Here is a 10,575-nt window from a genome sequence, read left to right as displayed (position 1 = left end):
TTTGCATATTGGGCTCCTTCCTGTCAAGGAGGTCTCCTATTAAATGTTAGCACCCCATCTAAAGTAGTGTCCCACCCAGCAGCACTAACACATCACCCTGTTTATTTCCTTCATAGCCTTTATCAACCTCTCAACTTATCTGTTAATTTGTTAACTTGTTGTTTCCTCCACCCCACAACAAAGCACAGCAAACTCAGGGACTTTGTTCTGCAGTTTACCCAGCACCTAGAATAGTGCCTCCTCCATAGCACAAGGGCTCAGGAAACATTTGTTGAATGAACAAACAAATGAATGAGCCCCCGTTTCCCACATATAAAATAAGATGGTTAGATTCTGTGATATTAACAATGGCTAACATACACTGAACATGTATTGCGTGTTGGGCACATGGCCAAGGACTGTTGGTAGTGCTGTACATAGTTGACTTTATATTTTTTCAGCTCTAACAAGATCTCAAATATTCTCAGGACCTCAAATATCCAAAATGATATTTCTGATGCCAAAATTCCTCACTTAGCCATTTACTCCTTTGGCTTAGTTCAGAACCATTCAAAATACCTTTTTGATGCAGAAACATTTGTTCAAGGGAAATTTCACCTGGAAGCCCTACATGAAAAACAATTGACAAAAAGGTATTAAACCATTAAAGATATGATATTCTCTTAAAGATAAGATATTAGACCATTAAAAAAGCCTCAACAAATTTTAAGAACAGGAATCATAAAGACCATAATCAATGATCACAAGGTAATTGAGTTAGAAGTTGATGAGAAGACATTTTTCTCTTATAGAAGTATTCAGCTAATAAGTGAAGGGATTATTGATAGATTTAGTATTTTGCTACTTGTCATGATTTAGTGGATCTCAGCAATGAGCATGGAAGCCTGCTAACGTCACAAAAAGAGAGACCATCAGACATCACGTGCCTCCCGATAAAACAACACAACACCATCCATGAAGGAGTCCCATCAAAAAGACCACATCTAAATCTGATCAAACCTTGAGATTTAACTATCAGTTTACAGGAAGTACAGAGAAACTCACTAATGTACACCACAGGACAACAATCAGCAAAATCCAAACAGTAGGAAATTAATACCTTGAGTTCCTCAAAAATAAATTACAAGGTGGAAAAACGAGATGGGGTGGAAACTGATAGATTAAAAGAGGCATAAAAGACATATCAACCAATCCCAATACGTGGACCATTTTTGGATCCTGATTCAAGCATTTAATCTGAAAAACACAAAATTTGAAAATGTTTAAGAATTAAAATTTTTAACACTGAATATATGATGATATTGAGGAATTATTGTTTTTAGAATGGTATTTTAGTTGTATTTTTTATATAGAGTCCTTCTATCTTACAGATACAAACTGAAATATGAATAAAATGAAAAAAGAACTTAATAAAAAGATAAATGAAAAATCCCCACATATTTGGACATTTAAAAATACACTGAGATAAAAAATTATTACAGCTATTCAACCTAGAAATGAAAAAGCCACTGAAGCTTCATACAGGTTTTGATTTCTAATAAGGTAAATATCGACAGTTATAGCCCACATAAACCAAAAGCTGTTTGAGGTTCTCATTAATTGTTTTTAAAAACTAAAGGGTTCTCGAGACCAAAAAAATGAGGAAATCACTGTGGATTATCATCAGCCATGATAGGTCCTTTTCTTCCCATGACCTCATAAGGAGCCATTATTATGGAATTCCAAGCACCTATATAAGTCCTTGGTTGGGGCTAGGTTTGCTGTCCTTCTAGCTGAGGAAGCTGGTTTTCAATGACCCAAGGGACATTTGACCAAAGTTAGCTTGTTTTCTCCTTGGCATTGTGGCTTTCTGTATATTTCATTTGTTACTGATTTTTTTCTTTTTCTCATTTTGCCATTTTCTTTATTTTTTCTCACTTTTTCTTTTATTTTTCTCAATTTTTTCTTTTTCTCATTTTTTTCTTTTTTTTTATTATGGTTTTCTCTTCTCTTTTGTTCTTTTTCTCATTTTTTTCCTTTTTATTTATTCTTTTTTCTCATTTCTTTTTTTACTTAGTTTTTTTATTTAGTTGATTTTTATTTTAGTCTGCCATCGTGTTTTGATTCCATTATAAAGATCAGTTCATCAGGTGGTCTTGGGAAGTGATTTTTTTCTTTTTTGAGGTGACCTGGACCAAGCTTCTCACTAGCTTTTCCCAGGTTTAGGCTGACCTTGAGCCACTTTGCTTTCAAGCCCAGCAGGAAACCCAACATGCCGCAGGGCCTCTCAGCCGTCTCTGCTGAGGAGGAGACTCATGTCGGCAACAACCAGCAACTTGAGACCATCAGCAAGGGTACTTTCACCATGGTGAAACTGGCGTGACACATCCTGACTGGGAAGAGGTAGCCATGAAGATCACTGACAAGACTCAACAGAATTCCTCCAGCCTCCAGAGTCTATCCCAAAAAGTAAAAATCACAAGGCTTTGAATCATTCCAACATGGTGAGATTATTTGAAGTGATAGAGACTGAGGACAAGAGTCCTTGTCACAACGTGGGTGTGACACTAGTGGAGGTGAGTATCTAGTGGCTCATGGCAGTATGAAAGAAAAAAAGATCCAAGCCAAATTCTGCCAGATAGTGTCTGCTACAGTATTGGCACCAGAAGTTTATTTTCCATAGAGACTTAAAGTCAGAAAACCAGCTCTTGGATGCTGACATGAACATCAAGATTGCAGACTTTGGCTTCAGCAACTCATTCACCTTTGGCAATAAGTTGGATACCCTCGGGAACAGTCCCCCTTTATGCTGCCCTGGAACTCTCCCAGGGCCAAAAGTATGGTGTTCTCACCCACTGTGGCTGTGTGGAACCTGGGAGTCATCCTCTACACACTGGTCAGTGGATCCCTGTCTTTGATGGACAGAACTTCAAGGAGCCGCAGGAGGAAGTACTGGGCAAAATATACCATATTCCCTTTGACTATTGCATGGAATGTTAAAACCTGCTCAAGAAATTTCTCATTCTCAATGTCCTAGCAAGAAAGGCACTTTAGAACAAATCATGGAGGATCCATGGACGAATGTGGTCATGAAGATGAGGAACTAAAGCTTTATGTAGTCGCCCTCTGACTACAAGGACCCGGAAGGCTGAGTTGATGGTGTCCATGGGTTACACATGGCAAGAGATCCAGGACTTGCTGGTGGGCCAGAGGTAAAACGAGGTGATGACCACCCATCTGCTCCTGGGCTTCAGAGATCCAAGCTGCAGGTCTACACCCTCACCTTGAAGCCCCAGCCTTCAGCAGCACTCCCTCCCTATGCCACAAAGTACAGCACTGGGGTCTCTGCCAACCACAAGCACTGAGTTTCAGCAAGCCCCTCATTCCTACTTTTAATTGCTGTATTAATCTGCTAGGGCTGTCATAACAAAATAGCACAGAATGGGTGGCTTAAACAACAGAAATTTATTTTCTCATAGTTCTGGAGGCTGGAAGTTCAAGATCAAGGTGCTATCAGGGCTGGTTTCTAGTGAGGTCTCTCTTCCTGGCTTGCAGACAGTCACCTTCTCATTGTGTCCTCACATGGCTTTTTCTTTGTGCCTGTGCATCCCTAGTGCCTCCTCTTCATATAAGGACACCACTTATTAAATTAGAGCTCATGATATCACCTTTATCACTTTATGACCTGATGATATGACCTTTATCACCTCTTTAAAGGCCTTATCTCCAAATACAGTTACATTGGGGGTGAGGGGTTCAATATATGAACTTAGGGCAGACACAATACAGTCCATAACAGTTGCTACTCTAAGAATACTCAGAGGAGCAAGACAGATCCTGAGGAGGATCAGGATACAGAGCAGAAAGCCAGCAGCACAGTCATCATGCCTGCCAGCCCACTATCCTGCTTGGAGAAGAAGACACCTACCCTTGGCCCAACTGCAAACAGCAGCATCTCTATCAGCACAAATCAGAGGAGGAATTCCCCACCTTGGGAGAGAGTCAGCCTTGGCCAGGCCTCTATGCAGAAGGGCAGTGACAGCCTAATCATGCCAGGGTCCAGGGCCTTCAGGGCTTCTGCTTCTCCTGCAGTCTCCCCGGTCCTGCCCTGACAGCACTAGGAATCCAAGATGGCCTGGGTATAACCCCAACCATGCCTCTGGGCTGCACCTCACAGAGGGTAACTGTAAGGTGCTGCAGCCCAGCAATGTCCCCCAGTGTGTCCCTGTGGCCTCCCCCTTGACCCACAGCATCAGCAGCAGTGCTGGGACTCCAGATGTAACCAATTTTCCCAAGAATGTATCCAAAGGAAAACTCCATACACACTAGGGCAGCTCCAACAGGTACAGGACCACCAAATTTTGCCCCATATAACGCTAGCCTCTCCCTCTGGCAATGGCCATGGCCAGCACTGGGCCACTGGAGGCTTTGGCAAGTTCTTCAAGTTTATATAGAGACATCTTTGTTTCATATTTGCCAGAAGGAACTTGAAAGAACCTGAAAACAAAGATCAAGTGGAGACACTGAAACCCGGAGAGGCCAAGCCACACTCTGCACTGAACGTGGAGTATGAAAATCACAAGCTCCATGGAGCCCAATGATATGATGAGAAAATTCAGCAAGGTGCTCAACACAAATAGCTGCCAGTACGAGCTGAACAAGAAATGTTGTTGCTCTGCATACATGGCACCCCAGGGCCAAGAAGGATTCCCACAGTGGAAGGTGGAGATGTGCAAACTCCCACAGTGGTCTCTCATTCATTTAAACACATACCTAGCAACTTCATGGCCCTCAAAAGCACTGCCTCTAAAATAACCAAAGACATTAAGCTTTAAAATGCTGCCAGATTTAGGGCAGTGAAACTACTCTATATGATACTATAATGGTGGATATACGTCATTATACATTTGTCAAGACCCACAGAATGTACAACACCAAGAGTGAATCCTAACATAAACTATGGACCTTAGGTGATAATGATGTGTCAATGTAGGTTCATCAATTTTAACAAATGCACCACTCTGGTGGGAGATGTTGATAATGGGGGAGGCTGTGCATTTGTTGGAGCAGGGGAGATATGGAAAATCTCTATACCTTCCTCTCACTTTTGTTGTGAACCTAAAACTGCTTTTTAAAAAACAGTCTTTTTTTTAAAGGCTGCCAGGAATACTCCTAAAATTGATCTACAGATTCAACACAATCTCTATCAGAATCCCAGCTGATTTCTCTGTAGAAATTGACGGTCCGATTCTAAAATTTATATAGAATTGCAAGGGACCCGGAATATCCAAAACAGTCTTGAAAAAGAACAAAGTTGGAGGACTCACACTTCAAAACTTTCTACAAAGCAACAGTAACCAAAAGAGAGTGGTACTGGCATAAGAATAGACATATAGAGAATTAAGAGCCCAGAAATAAACCAATGTGTTTATGGTCAACTGATTTTTGACAAGGATGCCAACACCATTCAATGGGGAAAGAATAGTCTTTTTAACAAATTGTGTTGGGACAAGTGGATAGCCACATGCTAAAGCATATATTTGGACCCTTAGCTCACAACATTTATAAAAATTTACTCAAAAGTTCAAAGACCTAAATGTAAGAGCTGAAATAATAAAACTCTTAGAAAACATAGGGGTAAATTTTCAAAACCTCAGATTTGGCAATGGTTTCTTAGATATGACACCAAAAGCACAAACAACAAAAGAAAAAACAAAATGGACTTCATTATTATTAAAAACTTCTGTGCATCAAAGGATATAATCAAGAAAGTGAAAAGACAACCTCAGAATGGGAGAAACTAGTTGCAAATCACATTTCTGATAAGGGCCTAGCATCCAGAATATAAACTCAACAACAAAAAGACAAACAACTCAAAAAATGGACAAAAGACTTGAATAAACATTTTTCCAAAGAAGATATAAAAATGGCCAATAAACACACGAAAAGATGCTCAACATCATTAGTCATTAGGGAAACGCAAATCAAAACCACTTCAAACCCAATAAGATGGCTATAATAAAACAAAAACAAAACAGAAATAACATGTGCAAGGATGTAGAGAATTGGAACCCTCATACATTGCTGGTGGAAATGTAAAACAGTATTGCCACTATGGAAAACGGTGGTTCCTCAAAAAGCTAAGTATAGAATTACCATATGACCTTGTATTTCCACTCCTAGGTATATACCCAAAAGAACTGAAACAAATGTTCACATAAAAACCTGTACACAAATGTCTAAAGCAGTCTATTCACAAAAGCCAAAAAGTGGAAACAACCCAACTGTCCATCAATGGATGAATGGATAAACAAAATGTGTTATAGCCATGCAATCAAATATTACTTAGCCATGAAAAGGAATGAAGTACTGCTACAGGCTACACCATGGATGAACCTTGGAAACATTACGCTAAGTGAAAGAGGCTAGTCACAAAAGACATATTATATGATTCTATTTATATGAAATGTCCAGAATAGGCAAATCTATAGAGAGGATGCATTAGAAATCAGATTAGTGGTTGCTTAGAGTTGGAAGGATGGGGGGACAGGAGAGTGATGGTAAAGGTACAAAGGTTCTCTCTGTGGTAATGAAAATGTTCTAAAATTAACTGTGGTGATGGCTGCACATATCTGTGACTATACTAAGACACACTGAATTGTATACTTTAAATAGGTGAATTGTATGGTATGTGAACTATACTGTTATCTGAATAAAGCTGTTTTTAAAAAATAGATAAATAGGGGCCGGCCCCGTGGCGTAGCGGTTAAGTGCACACACTCCGCTGCTGGCGGCCCGTGTTTGGATTCTGGACACACACTGATGCACCACTTGTCAGGCCATGCTGTGGTGGCGTCCCATATAAAGTGGAGGAAGATGGGCACAGATATTAGCCCAGGGCCAGTCTTCCTCAGCAAAAAGATGAGGATTGGCATGGATGTTAGCTCAGGGCTGACATTCCTCACAATAAATAAATAAATAAATAAATAAATAAATAAATAAATAAATAAATAAATAAAAACGTTGCCAGGAACCACCTGGAAGACAAGAGGAGGGGCCAGCTGGCTCCATGTGCTGGCCTGCCACTCAAAGCCACCCCAAAGGCAGAGACTGGACTGGTCTGTTTCCCCTGAGGCGCTTCTCCCTTCCCCTGCCCTTCTGTGTCTTTTCTTCCGTGTTTGTGGGAAAAGGCAGATGGTTCTGTAAAATAAAGACAAAAATCAAAACTCTTCCTCCTTCCTCCTTCTTCCTTTCTCTGTTCCTTCTCCTTCTCCTCCCCCTCTCTGGTGTTTTTTAACCAAAGCAAGACTTTAGTTACATACAGGGGGAATTGAGCAAATAATTAAACACATCAAAGATAATAGAAATAAGGGTTCTCACTGGAAAACAAGTCACAAACATGGAAAAGAGTAAGGCAAGAATAAACCTTGTCGTGTTGGATTGCAATTGGAAGTATTAGTGTGAACTCATGGTTTTAATATAGATAGACAAATATATATATGTGTGTGTATGTGTCCATTCTGTCCACTAAAAGATAACAAGAATGACATTCCAGTAACAGCGAGTACCTCTAGTGCCCAGATCTTGGTTTCTATATATTATCCTCCACTTAAGAAACCAAGGCTCTTCAGAGAAATGGCTGATTCCAGGGCTAGGGAGGGAAAATACAAGATAAACCTGCAATATCTTTTGGCTCCAGAAAGTAAGGAAGGGCTCAAAGAACGATCAGGGCATACCAAAAAGACACAAAAATATAAATAATCTAGAGCAATCTTTTAAATGGGAAAATGCTAGAATCATTCTTTTTAAAATCAAGAATGGGATGGGATCCCACTAATACCACTTCTATTCACATTGTGAAAGTCTGAGCCAGTACAATAAGATAAGAAAAAGAAATGAGTTCTAAGAATTGGACGAGAATAAAATCTATAGTTAATTGCATAACATATGATTATTTAAAAAGAAAACTCAAAAGTATATATCTGGATAAATTATTAGAAATAATAGAGTTTAGCAAGTAGGCTGGTTATAAGATTTTTTTGTTTTGTTTTTTTCTTTTCTGAGGAGATCAGCCCTGTGCTAACATCTGCCAATCCTCCTCTTTCTATGCCAAGGAAGACTGGCCCTGGGCTAACATCTGTGCCCATCTTCCTCCACTTTATATGGGACGCCACCACAGCATGGCTTGCCAAACAGTGCGTCGGTGCGCACCCGGGATCCGAACTGGCGAACCCCGGGCCGCCGCAGCAGAGCGCGCGCACTTAACCTCTTGCGCCACGGGGCCAGCCCCTAAGATTTTTTTTTTATGGTGAAAAAATTTATATTTAGAATTAGCTGGCTAGACTCAGTTTAGATGATCTCAGTTTTGTTGGCAATATACAAAGCATCATAGTTAGGAGCCAGTTGAACATATGCCTTCTCTCTATCATCAGGCCTGATTAGGGTGTTGACCTTGGCCATGTCAATGTCACAGAGCTTCTTCACAGCCATTCTGATCTGGTGCTTGTTGGCTTCGACATCCACAATGAACACAAATGTGCTGCTGTCTTCTATCTTCTTCATGGCCGATTTGGTAGCCAGGGGGAACTTGATGACAGCATGGTGGTCAAGCTTGTTTCTCCTGGAGGCACTCTTCTGAGGCTATTTGGACTGCCTCCTGAGCTGCTGCTGGAAGGTGGGTGACATGAAGATCTTTTTTCTGTGGCTGTGGACATGTTTCAGCACTGCCTTCTTGGCCTTCAAAGCCTTTGGCTTCGGCTTTGGGAGGAGCAGGGGCTTCCTTCACTTTTGGTGCCACCTTCATGAAAAGGATTAATATTTTTTAAGTTGCATTTCTATATATCAGCAACAAACAATTAGAAAATATAATTTAAAAAATCCATTTACAGTAGTTCAGAGAATATCAGGATAAGAAAACAATCTAACTAAAGATGTGTCAGAACTATGATGGAAATTATAAAACTTTATTAAGATATTAATAAGACCTAAATAAAAAGAGAAATATTTACCATGTCCATGGGTAGAAAGACAATATTGTGGAGATCCATTCTCTCCAAATTTATCCAGATTCAATGCTAAATCTCAACATGGTTTTACATGGAACTTGACAAGATGATTCTAAAATATATATGGAAGAGGAAAGGACCAAGAATGGCTAAGATCACCCAAAGAAGAGCAGGAGAGGGGACTTACCCTACAAACGATCAGGATTATTATGAAGCTATAATAATTCAGACAGTCATATTTGCGCACGGTCAGATAAATTGATGAGTAGAGCAGAATGGAATGGAATAGGATAAGATAGGGCAGAGTAGGGTAGGACAGGATAGAATAGAATAAAGAGCTCAGAAACAAACACACTTATATAATATTTTGATAGATGACACAAGTGGCACATGGCATCAGTACGGTAAGGAGTAACTATTCAATAAATAGAGCTGTGAAAAAAAAAATGCAATCCATATAGAAAACAAGAAATTGGACCCCTGCCTCACACTATATCCAAAAATCAACTCTAGATGTATTAAGGACATAAACGTAAAAAACGAAACTTTTAGTTTTAAATAGAAAACATTAAGTAAATATTTTTTTACCTTGAGGTAGGAAATGATTTCTAAACAAGACATAAAAAGAATTGACCATGAAAAAAAGATTTATCAATTTGGCTATTTAAAATTAAGAACTTGTTTGTCATCAAAAGACACCTTAAAGAAAGTGAAATAAGTTACAAACTTGGAACAAATATTTTCAATAAATGCAACCAAGAAAGAATTAGCACCAAGAAGAAGAATTCCTATACAGCAATTAGAAAAACACAAATTGTAGGGGTCGGCACATTTTTTCTTAAAGGGTCAGATAGTAAATATTCTAGTCTTTGAGGGCTATCTGGCGTCTGTCACAACTACTCAGCCATAATTGCTCAAAAGAAGCCATAGAAAATATATAAAATAATTACCTTTTTTTGTGGTGAGAACATTTAAGATCCACTCTCCTAGCAACTTTCGGGTATATACAGGTAATACAGTATTGCTAACTATAGTCACCATTCTGTACATTAGATGAGGTGATGGAGATGTTAACTAACCCTATGGTGGTAATCAGTTCACAATATACACATGTATCAAATAATCACACTGTACACCTTAAACTTACACAATGTTATATGTCAATTATATCTCAATAAAGCTGGAAAAAAATACGTAAATTAACTGTGTTCCAATAAAACTTTACTTACAAAAACAGAGGACTAGCCTAACGGCTTTAGCTTGCCAATCTTTCCAATAGACTAAGGATTTGGGTTGAAATTTTTTAAAAATAGAGTTTGTATCAGCTTTGCTACATAATAAAATACTATAAAACTTGGTGGCTTAAAGCAGCAAATATGTATTATTGCTCATGATTCTGTGGATCTACTGGATTCTACTGTGGATCTACTGTAGGTTCTTCTGGTTTGGGCCAGCTTGGCAAATGTCTGTTGTCAACTGTTTGGCTGGGCCTAGAGGTTTTCGGGTATACTATAGGCTGAATGCTTGTGTCTCCCCAAAATTCATATGTTGAAACCTAATCCCCAATGTGATGGTATTAGGAGGTAGGGCC

At 39.3% G+C, this 10,575-nt stretch overlaps 2 pseudogenes; one reads left to right on the top strand and one right to left on the bottom strand.

Moving 5' to 3' along the window:
• The first annotated feature begins 2,251 nt into the window (after positions 1–2,251).
• On the top strand, positions 2,252–4,794 carry LOC131412038 (serine/threonine-protein kinase MARK2-like; annotated as a pseudogene).
• Positions 4,795–8,260: 3,466 nt separating this feature from the next.
• On the bottom strand, positions 8,261–8,794 carry LOC131408250 (large ribosomal subunit protein uL23-like; annotated as a pseudogene).
• Positions 8,795–10,575: the final 1,781 nt, after the last annotated feature.

This window comes from Diceros bicornis, chromosome 1 (genome assembly GCF_020826845.1).
Source record: "Diceros bicornis minor isolate mBicDic1 chromosome 1, mDicBic1.mat.cur, whole genome shotgun sequence".
Lineage (NCBI taxonomy): Eukaryota > Metazoa > Chordata > Mammalia > Perissodactyla > Rhinocerotidae > Diceros > Diceros bicornis.
Note: the sequence above shows the minus strand (reverse complement) of the source record. Positions and strands in the feature narration are given on the sequence as shown.